Source organism: Rhinoraja longicauda, chromosome 19 (assembly GCF_053455715.1).
Source record: "Rhinoraja longicauda isolate Sanriku21f chromosome 19, sRhiLon1.1, whole genome shotgun sequence".
Classification (NCBI taxonomy): Eukaryota; Metazoa; Chordata; class Chondrichthyes; order Rajiformes; family Arhynchobatidae; genus Rhinoraja; species Rhinoraja longicauda.
In genome coordinates, this window is record NC_135971.1 from 37,176,677 (window position 1) to 37,188,393 (window position 11,717).

Sequence of the window (11,717 nt, forward strand, 5' to 3'; positions counted from 1 at the left end):
TCTTTTATATTCTTGGCTAGTTTCGTACCATCTTTTCTCCCCGTGTTGGCTTTTTAGTTACCTTCTGTTGTTCTTTAAATTTTACCCAATCCTCTGGCTTCCCACTCATCTTTGCTATGTTAAGTCTTCTCTCTCATTTTTATACTTTCCTTGACTTCCCTTGTCAGATCCGGTTGCCTCTTATTTCCCTTCGAATCTTTCTTCCTCTTTGGAATGAAATGATCCTGCATCTTCTGGATTATTCCCAGAAATTCCTGCCATTGCTGTTCCACCATCATCCCTGCTAGGGACCCTTTCCAGTCAACTTTGGCCAGCTCCTCCCTCATGCCTCCATAGTCCCCTTTGTTCAACTGCAACACTGACATTTCTGATTTTACCTTCTCTCAAATTGCAGATTAAAACTTATATTATGGTCACTACCTCCTAATGGTCCCTTTACCTTGAGTTTCCTTATAAAATCCGGTTTATTACACAACACTAAATCCAGAATTGCCTTCTCCCTGGTAGGCTCCAGTTCAAGCTGCTCTAAGAATCCATCTCGGAGGCACACTACAAACTCCCTTTCTTAGGGTCCAGTACCAACCTGACTTTCGCAGTCTACCTGCATATTGAAATCTCCCATAACCTCTGACACCCGCACTAATCAAGAATCTATCTATCTCTGCCTTAAATATATTGACTGCTTTGCCTCCACAGCCTTCTGTGGCCAATAATTCCACAGATTCACCACCCTTGCATAGTCCAAGCACTCAGTACCTTCCGTGTAAAGTGACAACGAGAAAAACAACTTGCCTCGCACATCTCCTTGAAGCTTTGCCCCTCTCACCATTTTATCGTTCAGAAGATTACCTTTCCACCGATAGACAGGCCCTCTGATATTTATTGACCAAAGATAGACACAAAATGCTGGAGTAACTCAGTGGGACTTACCGAGCCCTCTATCATGATTTATTACTGAATGTTTCCTCAAATATTGTTTTACCGTTTTGCACCATGTGCACTCTGGACACATTACTGTGTGCGTCCCCCAATAATTTATTACTGTCTGTTTCCCTCTCGGCTGTGCCCCCTCCAACATCACTCACTAGTTGTGTTCCTTTGTTTTCAGTGACTGGTGCAACAGAGCAAGAATCGTCGTCTCCAGCCACCGAGGCAAGTTGAAGATGTGCGTAAGAACTGATTTCAGATCTGACTGACCGACAGACATTGAGAGCCGCTTACAGTCACAGTGATTCACCGCGATCCCAGGAATCAGGATCTGAAGTTCCTGTCTCTTCATACCCCCGTGTGTGTTACGCTTGTGTGGCTGAGTGTGTGTTTGTGTGTGTGCACAGATGCACCCAATGAACACAACCATACATCGATCACCATTGAAAGTGAACTGTCGCTCGGCCCTGTGTGTTACGTGTGTGTGTGTGTATGGATGCATCCATCATACGTGTGTGACCGCATGTGGGTCCGTGTGTATATAGTCAGCCCTGTGTGCGTTTTGCATGTGTGTGTACATGTATGTACGTGTGTGTGTATGTTACGTGTGTGTACAGATGTATCCAATGAACAGTTCCATACACCGATCACCTTTTATAGTGAACTGTCGGTTGACCCTGTGTGCATTATGCATTTGTGTGTACATGTATGTACATGTGTGAGTAAACTTGTGTGTATGTGTGTGCTGATATGTGTACGTGTGTGTGTTGGCCCTGTGTGTGTTACACGTGTCGGCCTCTGAATGAGCTTTGAAGCTGAATTAGTTTGTGGACTGTCGCGGTCGATGAATTTCAATTTTTTTTCTCCTGGAAGTGATTTTAATGGTGTTCTTCAACGGGACCTGAATCGGGTTCTGACATTCCGTGGGATCATGACATCCATTCAGTTGGAATTTTATGCTGCAAAAAGGAGCCAGGATTGGATAACTGAGCATAGCTCTGTCTTCTCTGCGGGAGCACTGACTGAGATCAGCTGATTCCTTGCAGGCTGGGAACAAGACCTATGTGTTCCCTGGTCAGTCTGACTATGCACAACGTCTTGTCTTCCCTTAGGCTTCTGCGGAGACACAGAGACCTGGAAATGTCCAGGAAACAAATAGGAAATGTTGGAAATACACAGTGGCTGTGAAAGATTTCTGTCAAGGGAAAAGGTGGTGACACTTAAACTGTGTTTTATACTTTCATCAACTCAGCAGATTTGTTTTGATTGGGATCAACATTTTCTAATGTTGACTAAAGAAACACTATGACTAAAGAAATTCCTCCTCATCTTTTTACAGGTGTGTTCTGTCATTCTGAGGCTAAGGCCTCTGGTGCAAGGCTCTCCCACTCGTGGAAACAACCTCTCCACATCCACTCTATTCATGCCCTTCACTTTTCAAACTATTCAACACAGTTTATTGTGTCTTCTTTGTAACCGTCACTCAGTGCCACAGTTAGACCACAAAGAATGAAAATTACAAGGACATGACTGTATTCAGAATGCCCTCACTCTATCTGCTGTTCTTGGAACCATTGGAGCATCTCTGGGCTTTTCAGGTTGTTTAATTATTTGGTGTCTCGTTCTCTGTCCTGACTGGGTTCCTTATCTCATTTGGTGAAATGATTGAGCTTGTATTCCCGTATTAGCTCAGCATCTGCGAGTAAAAATTTGGGTCGCGCCTGAGATTTGATCAGAGTTTGCACTTAAATTTAAAATTTAGATATGTTTTATATAGCTCCCCTCAATCCCTATGATGTTTACCGTTGCAGCTGATAAAGTCATTGTTGCTGTCAGTTTGCACAAAGTGAATAACAATATGGTTAATAATGATGACCGATGGTCAGGACATTGGGTAAGAGTCAAGAGTGTTTAATTGTTATATGCAACAGTAGTGGAACAAGTGAAATACCTGCTTACTGCAGCTTTGCAGGCATATTAAAAGCAAGAACTCATCAAATTAAAATGTAATAAATTATGAGTTATTCCACGTCACCTAGACCATGGCTGTCCAAGGTGGTGGAATCATTGAGAGCTTGGCAGGATACGATGGTCAATGGTGTTGGTCTCTCGTCCTGGGGACCATACCGTGTTTGGATTCTTTTCTAGAATACAGAAAAGTATTGGTACCCAATTGGGTCCCTTGGTACCCAATTTCCCTCACCCTGATCCTGACGCTGAAGAAGATGAATGGATGTTCCATTGTAGGCACAAAATGTGACAGTAACTCTTTGGGACAGGCAGCATCTCTGGATAGAAAGAATGGGTGACGTTTCGGTTTGAGACCCTTCAAAAGCAAGATTTTCCATTGGACCTGTGCCTCACCGCACTTCAGTTTAGTTTCTTGTCAGTGAACAGTGAAAAGCTTTTGTTGCGTGTAGAAATACAATACATGTTAGCAAGTTAGCGGAAAGACAATACATGATAACAATCGAGCCATTTACAGAGTTTAGAAACACGATAAGGGAATAACATTTGGTGCAAGGTAAAGCCAGCAATGTCCGAACAAGCATAGTCCGAGGGTCACCAAAGAGGTAGGTCGTAGTTCAGCACTGCTCTCTGGTTGTGGTGTATCTGGTATACTTGCGCATATTAAAAGCAAAAGTTGACTTGACTTGCAAAAGCCCGTTTCAGTTTAATTTATTGTCACGTATACACCATATCGAGGTACAGGGAAAAGCTCTTTGTTGCATGCTAACCATTCAGCAAACAGGCAATACAAGATTGCAATCAATTCATCTACAGTGTGTACAGATTTAAGAGTGTGGAGCGATTGTAATGTGAGTTTGTAGATCTGCTTCTGTGGCTATCACGCAAATAGTCACCTGTGTTGGGCGCAATCTTGGAAGCATTCCCAACCGCACCAACCTGACTCGAAGTAACTAACAATATGATAGATTATGGTTCTCCTTCCCTCGACATGCTCCTAAATCACTTTGGTACAGAGTTATAAAGCACTTTGGCCCAATCCGTCCATGCCGACCAAGATACCTCATCTATGCTCATCCCATTTCCCGTGTTTGCCCCATATCCCTTTAAACCCTTCCTGTCCATGTATATGTTCTTCCCTCTATGTCTCTCTCTCTGGCACTATCCCTATTATAGATGCCACTGTTACATGGCCATCATAAGTGCCAACGTGATAGGAGCAGAATTGACCATTTGGTCCATCAAGACCACTCTGCCATTTAATCATGGCTGATCTCTCTCTCCTAACCCCATTCTCCTGCCTTCTCCCCTTAACCTATGACACCCAAACTAATCAAGAACCTATCTATCTCTGCCTTAAATATATCCACTGACGTGGCCTCCACAGACTTCTGTGGCAAAGAATCCCCCAGATTCACCACCCTGTGTCTCGAGAAATTCCTCCTCATCTTCCTAAAAGAACGTCCTTTAATTCTGAGGCTATGACCTCTAGTCCTAATCTCACCCACGAGCGGATACATCCTCTCCACGCCAACTCTATCCAAGCCTTTCATTATTCTGAACGTTTCAATGAGGTCCCCCCTCATCCTTCTAAACTCCAGCGAGTACAGGCCCAGTGCCGTCAAACGCTCATCATATGTTAACGCCCATCACCAACCCCACGCTCCAGAGGTTAAATAACATTAACCCCTTTCCCCATCCACATCTCCACAGTAACTGAATCTCAGTAGCTGATTCCTGCTGATCACCGCACCAGTTAATGAGCACAAATGGAAAATAAAAACATTGTTAATTATTTTTCATGAACATGAGTATTAATTTTTGATGTTGTTTAAGCAATCTCCTCCTACCCTCATTGATTGATTTTGAAACGCCCGATGTGATTGTGAGTATTCGCATTTTTGGATTTGGAAAAATGAAATAATGAAAACCAGACATAATCCTTTACAATAAATACTTTTTTCGTCAAGTAAAACCTGGAAATGTTTTGTTTGTAGAACCCGATCTTTGTTGCCTCTGGTCATGAGGTCGTTGATTGTGGACACTGAAGGGGAGTCCAGGGCGCTGGATCGTTCCCAGCAGTTCCCAGGGCGGCACGGTGGTGCAGCGGTGGAGTTGCCGCCTGACAGCGCCTGAGACCCGGGTTCCATCCTGACTGCGGGTGCTGTCTGTTCGGAGTTTGTCCGTTCCCCCCCGTGACCTGCGTGTGTTTCCTCCGAGATCTTCGGTTTCCTCCCACATTCCAGTGACTTACAGCTTTGCAGGTTAATTGGCTTGGTATAAAATGTAAAATTGTCCCCAGTGTGTCTCGAATAGTGTTAATGTGCGGGGATCGCTGGTCGGTGCGAACTCGATGGGCCGAAGGGGCTGTTTCCGTGCTGTATCTCTAAACTAAACTATCTGAATGGATGGATGGAGGTCTGCAGTACTGTTTTGATGAACGGTCAGTGGCCTAAAGGATTCGGTCTGTATCTCTCCCACTCTCAGCAGATGCTGTCTGACCAGTTGAGCATTTACTGCACTTTCTGGTTTTACATCAGATTTCTGACATCCGCATGTTTTGTGGTTTGCTTTTCAAACATGGTGGGCATAGGTCATGAGGTCATAAGTGATTAAAAATACACTAAACTAGTGCTTGGCCTGTTTCCACATTGTACCTAAACCAACAACAGAGGTGTCACAATCAAATCACAACGCTTGCTGACTACCTCGCCAGTTTCACGGGTTTTCTAAGACAACGAGTTAGAAACTTGAAGCCGCTCTTCACCTGCTGTCTGAACTTGCTTTGGGTCATTGCGTAGATACAGGTGTTGGCACAACAGCTGACCCGAATGAGTAAGATTCCGACCTCATTGGCGACGTTCCAGGGGTTTGTGAAATCCGAGGACGCGAAATTGATGGTGGCTCGTGTGGAGATCCAACTCACCGTTGGCGTGGTCCAGAGTAATATGGAAGTGCCGGACACGGTGAAGAGCAACAAGATGGACTTGCGCCGATTCTCCGTTTCAGTGTCCTTACATTCCTGCGACTTCAGGCGCCGGCGGACCCTGCTGGCCGCTACGACGTTCTTGATGGTCAGCCCGTTCAGGAGCACGATGAGGCCGAAGGGGAGTAAGGAGACGGAGATGCTGCACATCCAGGTGAAAGCTACCCACCACATGGAGGTGAAGTAGTCGGGTTTGGGCCGGCACCCCCAGTCGACACTGCCTATGGTGAAGCGTGGCTCGTACAGGACGTGAAAGGGAACGTACTTTAAGCAGCTGAACAGGCCCATGAACACAATGACCGCGGCGGCCGTCCTATCCGTGCAATAGACGAGCCTCAGCCTCGGACAGCAAATGCTGACAAAACGGTCAAAGGTGAAGGACACTGTTAACCAGATGGAGTAGTCCATGCTGGCGACCCGCAAGTGTACATGTGAAGGGCAGATCGTGCTGAGGGCGAGGAAGGAGTTGGGTAAATAGTAAAGGAAGATTTCTCTGAGCAACACGTGAGAGATGACCACCAGCAGGTCGGACATTGCCATCGCTACCATGTAGAGGGTGATTACTTTGGTGAGACCGCATTTTCCCCAGCACAGGATCACTGACGTCACCACGTTCGCTGGTGAAAGAACAAAGCACAACGAAATGATCAGTTGCTGAGTGGAAGAGAGAGGGCATAGACAGCATTACAAGCAACAACATAGAAAATAGGTTCTGGTGTAGGCCATTCGGCCCTTCGTGCCAGTACCGCCATTCAATATGACCATGGCTCGTCATCCAAAATCAGTACCCCGTTCCTGCTTTCTCCCCATTAGCCCAAAGAGCTCAATCTAACTCTCTATTGAAAACATCCAGTGAATTGGCCTCCACTGCCTTCTGTGGCAGAAAATTCCACAGATTCACAACTCTCTGGTTGATTTTTTTCTCCTCATCACAGTCTTAAATGGACGACCCCTTATTCTTAAACTGTGACTCCTGTTTCTGGACTCCCCCAACATCGGGAACATTTTTCCTGCATTGAGCCTGTTCAATCCCTTAAGAATTTTATATGGTTCTGTATGATCCCCTCTCATCCTTAAATTCTAATTATAACAGCCCAGTCGTCCCATTCTTTCATCATATGTCAGTCCCGCCATCTCGGGAATTGACCTGGTGAACCTACGCTGCATTCCCCCAATGGAAATAATGACCTTCCTCAACATCATTGAAGAGGAACCATTGCAGATAATAATACAGAACAGTACAGCACAGAAACAGTCACATCGGCTCACAATGTCCGCGCCGAGAATTTTGACATGAGAAATTAATCGCTCCTTTAGACTTGAGACTTTAAAGATACAGCGTGGAAACAGGCGCTTCGGTCCTCCAAGTTCGCGCCGACCAGCGCCCACTCCATACACTAGTTCGATCCTGCATACTTGGTACAATTTACAATTGACAGAAGCCAATCAATCAGTCTGAAGAAGGGTCTCGACCAGAAACGTCACCTATTTCTTCTCTTCAGAGATTCTGCCTGCCCTCTGAGTTACTCCAGCATTCTGTGTCTAACCTGCAAGCCTGCATGTCTTTGGAGCGTGGGAGGAAACCGGAGCGCCTTGAGAAAACCCACGTGTTCACAAGGATAACGGGTACTTTCAGACAGCACCTGTAGTCGGGATCCAACACCGGTCTCCAGTGCTGTAAGGCAGTGACACTATCGCTGCGCCACCGTGCGGCCACTCCAGCCATTCCCTGCATTTCAACGCGTCTCTCCCATGTCAACGCGTTCCAGGCACCCAACACTCTCTGTGTGAAGAACTTTACCCCACATCTACTTTAAACAAGATGCAATGTGAATGGCCTGGCCCTGTCATTTACAGGGTGACAACGTGGTTGGTGTTGGCGGACCTTAACACAAGAGATCCGAAATACAACCCCTTCTTCATCACATTTGTAACCACGGAAGAGGGTGTGGAGTATATCACAATGGTTTGCTCAAATCAATTTTCTAATTCTAATGTTCAAAATTGGACCCAGAGAAGCAGAACACGAAGTCCACGTAATGGGTGTGTGGCTCCAAATTTTCTATCTCATTTTGGCGTCACCTCACAGTTTCAGTTACGACGTAGACTAACCAAGGATAGACTCCGCGTCCGTTTCGCCAAGGCAGACTAGAACTCCGGGTGGCTAGCCATCATAGCTCATCTTTCCATTCCCATGCTCATCTATCAGTCCAGGATCTCATCCATTGTCATAGCCATGCCACACGCAAACTGGAGGAATAGGAACGCATATTCGGTTTGGGTAGCTTACACTCCAACGGCATGGACATTGCATTTTTCAAATGAAAGTAGGTACAACCCTCCCTCGCCCTCTTTCGCATGCACCCCTCACCCTTCTTTATAGAAACATAGACAATATGTGCAGTAGTAGGCCATTCGGCCCTTCCAGCTAGCACTGCCCTTTAATTTGAGCATGGCAGATCATCCAAAATCAGTAGTCCTTTCTTGCTTTCTTTCCATATCCCTTCATTCCAAGAGCTAAATCTAATTATTTCTTGAAAACATCCAGTGAATTGGCCTCCACTGCCTTCAGTGGGAGAGAATTCCACAAATTCACAAAGAGCGAAAAGGTTTTTCCTCATCTCAGTCCTAAATGGCCTACCCCTTATTCGTAAACTGTAACCCCTGGTTCTGGACTCCCCCAACGCCACATTTATATCCACGGAAGAGTGAATGGAGCATGTCAAAATGGCACGTTCAAATCAATTATCGAACTCCAAAATGAATGTTCAATTTTAAACCCAGGGAAACAGAACACGATGTCCAATTAGAGTAATCTTTACTCACACTAGACGGGCGTGGACCCGTTAGATCAAAATCTCTCCTCTCCTGCGAGCCCGGCAACCCTCCCTGCAACCCCCCCCCCCCCCACTCACCCACTTACCCACTCCATCCCCTCCTCATCCCCCCTTACCCCCTCCCCCCTACCCCCCCCACTCACCTACTACATCCCCCCTCAACCCACCCTTATCCCCCCTCCTCCCCTCCCCCCGCCGTTTGGATGGGTTTGCACCACAGCAAAGTCGAAATATCGTAAGTCGAAATATTGTAAGTCGAAGCATCTTAAGTCGGGGAGCAGCTGTATTGGATCATCAGGGCGCAACTGCGCGGACTTTCTCCCATTGTGACGTCGAACGCGGCTGATGGCCAGGTGAAACGGAAAAGTGATTTTTTAAACTTTAAAATGTCAATAACATTAAAAATATAACAGCAAATTGAACGAAACTTGCCACTGCACACCCCAGGATAATGGTGAGTAAGGTAGGCCTAAAATAGTAGCGCTATCGTGTACCGTTTTGGCTGCATTTCCCGATCAACGGACACAAACAAACGGACAAACTAACAAATATATATACAGACAAACAAGATGAGAGTTTTGGTGATAGATAGATAGATTAGATAGATAGATAGATAGATAGATAGATAGATAGATAGATAGATAGATAGATAGATAGATAGATAGATAGATAGATAGATAGATAGATAGATAGATAGATAGATAGATAGATAGATAGATAGATAGATAGATAGATAGATAGATAGATAGATAGATAGATAGATTAGATAGATAGATTAGATAGATAGATAGATAGATAGATAGATAGATAGATAGATAGATAGATAGATAGATAGATAGATAGATAGATAGATAGATAGATAGATAGATAGATAGATAGATAGATAGATAGATAGATAGATAGATAGATAGATAGATAGATAGATAGATAGATAGATAGATAGATAGATAGATAGATAGATAGATAGATAGATAGATAGATAGATAGATAGATAGATAGATAGATAGATAGATAGATAGATAGATAGATAGATAGATAGATAGATAGATAGATAGATAGATAGATAGATAGATAGATAGATAGATAGATAGATAGATAGATAGATAGATAGATAGATAGATAGATAGATAGATAGATAGATAGATAGATAGATAGATAGATAGATAGATAGATAGATAGATAGATAGATAGATAGATAGATAGATAGATAGATAGATAGATAGATAGATAGATAGATAGATAGATAGATAGATAGATAGATAGATAGATAGATAGATAGATAGATAGATAGATAGATAGATAGATAGATAGATAGATAGATAGATAGATAGATAGATAGATAGATAGATAGATAGATAGATAGATAGATAGATAGATAGATAGATAGATAGATAGATAGATAGATAGATAGATAGATAGATAGATAGATAGATAGATAGATAGATAGATAGATAGATAGATAGATAGATAGATAGATAGATAGATAGATAGATAGATAGATAGATAGATAGATAGATAGATAGATAGATAGATAGATAGATAGATAGATAGATAGATAGATAGATAGATAGATAGATAGATAGATAGATAGATAGATAGATAGATAGATAGATAGATAGATAGATAGATAGATAGATAGATAGATAGATAGATAGATAGATAGATAGATAGATAGATAGATAGATAGATAGATAGATAGATAGATAGATAGATAGATAGATAGATAGATAGATAGATAGATAGATAGATAGATTGATTGATTTTGGTGTCATCTCTCAGCTTAAGTTAGAACATAGACTAGCCAAGCGTAGACTCGGCGCCCGTTTCGCCGAGGCACACTCGGACACCGGGTACCTCATCTTCCCATTCCCATGTTGATCTTGCAGTCCCGGATCCCATCCATTGTCAGAGACAAGCCACGCGCAAACTGGAGAAATGTCGACTCATATACGGCTTGGGTAGCGTACAACCCAATTGGATGAACATTGAATTCTTCAGATTTAGGCAGCTATAACCCTCCCTCTGTCTTTTTCGCTTCCCCACCCCTCCCGTGTGTCCTACCTGGACCGCCCCCCTCCCGTATGTCCCACCTGGACGCGCACCTGTTTCATTCCCCTCACAGGTGCATCCTTCCCATAACTTCACAATTCTCAACTCATCAATCCCTTTCCATCACATCTCATGGCTTTTCATCTCTGTGTGATGGTTATGTTGAACCATCTTCCTACCAAACTCCACACTGCATCAACCTGTTATCTGCCAGGCTTTGTCTACTCGCGCCTCTCTTCCAGCTTTCTCTACCCTTCTCCCACTTTACAATGCCTGGAGAAGGCCCGACCTGAAACCACACCCATCCATGTTCTACAGAAATGCCGCCTGGCCCGTTGAGTAACTGAATTTGGGTTTTTTCTCCAGTTGCAACGAATCCAACCGTCGGTGATTTCATTATATCTCTATGTCACTTATTTTGCGAGGGGAGAAGAGGAAGTGACCGGAGTGTGACTCGTCCTTCATTGTGCTGGTGGCCTTGCCGAGGCAGCATGGCGTAGACGGAATCGATGAAAGGGAGGTTGGTTTGTGTGATGGTTGAATGTCCATCGGCAATCGGCTCCGGCAATGTCTTGCGGTTTTGGATGGAGCTGTTCCAAAAACGGTCTTTTGTGCACCCCGATCAAAGCCTTCTCCCGCTACCTTGTCGGGGCTCTCCCAGCTCGCTACTGGCAGGGACACTTGGCCATAGCTTCCACGTGACTGGTCCAGGACAAAATGCCGGCGATATTTATTCCTAGGAATCTCTACTTCCTCGCCATCAATGCATATCATGGTGTGTGTACTGTTTCGGTACCTGACGTCGATCACAATCTTTTTTATCTCACTGACATTGAGGGAGAGCTTGTTGTTTTGGCACCAAGTTACAAGGTTCTCGGTCTCCTTTCTGTACTCCATCTGGTCATTGTTCGATGTCTTTCCCATTAGGTGGTGTCCTCTGCAAACTTATA

At 44.2% G+C, this 11,717-nt stretch overlaps 1 pseudogene across 1 annotated transcript in view; it reads right to left on the minus strand.

Moving 5' to 3' along the window:
- Positions 1 to 11,717, minus strand: part of LOC144603231 (class I histocompatibility antigen, F10 alpha chain-like) — a 1,654,937-nt pseudogene that overhangs the window by 1,142,779 nt on the left and 500,441 nt on the right. The gene's annotated exons all lie outside the window — the stretch shown is intronic.